The sequence below is a fragment of the Salvelinus fontinalis genome, chromosome 38, assembly GCF_029448725.1.
Source record: "Salvelinus fontinalis isolate EN_2023a chromosome 38, ASM2944872v1, whole genome shotgun sequence".
Taxonomy (NCBI): domain Eukaryota; kingdom Metazoa; phylum Chordata; class Actinopteri; order Salmoniformes; family Salmonidae; genus Salvelinus; species Salvelinus fontinalis.
Genome location: NC_074702.1, coordinates 10,023,110 through 10,024,824, shown reverse-complemented (window position 1 = coordinate 10,024,824; position 1,715 = coordinate 10,023,110).

The window sequence follows — 1,715 nt, the reverse complement described above, 5'->3', positions numbered from 1 at the left end:
GTGTGTGTGAGAGAGAGAGAGAGAGAGGTGTAGCAGAATCAGAGTGGTGTGAGAGTAGGAACTGGTTTTATATGTGTGTGCGTCCTACTGTAAGTCTGCCTGGGGTTAATTTGGACTAATTAGTGATGTGTATTTTTGCTTCTCAGAGCAGTTTTGGGTTCTTTGTCAGTGCATCATTTATTAGAGAGAGAGAAAGATGACGACCAGAATGTGGAGAGAGGGAGAGAGGGAGAGAGGGAGAGAGAGGAGAGAGAGAGAGAGCATGTCAGATTCTGTTTTTCTCTGTCTGGCTAGCACTGAGGCTTATCCACTTGCTTTCCAGTGTCCAGTTTACTATCAATTTCACTCATTGTGCTAGCCTATTGTTTCTATGTCCAATATTTCCAATAGACTGAGCCTCTCAAAGAGCTAAAATCTCTTCTGCATGCTTCCAAGTGTGCATAGTGTCAGTTTCCCTCTGTGTGCCATTGTTTCCAGTTTACAATATTGTCTTTAGATTATAGGATTGACAAACATGGCAGCCCCCTACTGTATGTCCATGTTCCCATAGCCCATCCATCTCCACAGTCTCCCAACACATCTTTATACAGTCCCCCATCCACCCTGCCCTGCCCTGCACTGGGAAACGCTCAATCAAGATAGTCCCTTCAAACAGACCAATGAACTGTGAATAACGCCATTACACGCACAACTCTCTCCCGCCACTGAGAGAGGAGAAGGGAGGGAGAGGTAGGGAGAGAGATGATGGAGTGAGGGAGGGATGGAGGGGAGACAGACAGACAGGGAGAGAGGGGCGGGATTAAGGGGTGGTAGAGAGTGAGAAAGGATGAGGGAGAGAGGAAGAGAGAAAGGGGCAGAGGAATAGGCAGAAAAAGAGAGGGAGAGAGCGAGGATGGATAAATAGATGGAGGGATGCAGAAGGAACGAGGGGGAGGGATAGAGGAGCCTGTAGGGCCTGTGGAGCAGGAAAACACCTCTGCTCCGTGCGACAACTCTGATGGGCTTAGTAAGGCCCTGCATTGTTCACACTGTTGGTCAGCCCAGGAGAATTAAGATGACTAAATAATACCATTACTGCAGAAGCACAGAGATAACATAACACTGCTTTCCTCTCTGCTCCAGAATAGGCTGGAGAGGACAGGAGGAGTGAGCTCCTACAGTGTATTCGGAAAGAATTCAGACCCTTTGAATGTTTCCACATTTTGTTACGTTACAGCCTTATTCTAAAATTGATTCAATTGTTCCCCCCCTCATTAATCTACACACAATACCCCATAATGACAAAGCAAAAACAGGTTTTTAGAAATGTTAGCATATAAAAAATAAACATTTACATTTCCACATTTTGTTACATTACAGCCTTATTCTAAAATTGATTCAATTGTTCCCCCCCTCATTAATCTACACACAACACCCAATAATGACAAAGCAAAAACACGTTTTTAGAAATGTTAGCATATAAAAAATAAAAAATAAACATTTACATAAGTAGTCAGACCCTTTACTCAGTACTTTGTTGAAGCGTCTTTGGCAGTGATTACAGCCTTGAGTATTCTTGGGTATGACACACCAGTTTGGCACACCTGTATTTGGGGAGTTTCTCCCATTCTTCTCTGCAGATCCTCTCAAACTCTGTCAGATTCGATGGGGATCGTCACCGTACAATTATTTTCAGGTCTCTCCAGAGATGTTCAATCAGGTTCAAGTCCGGGCTC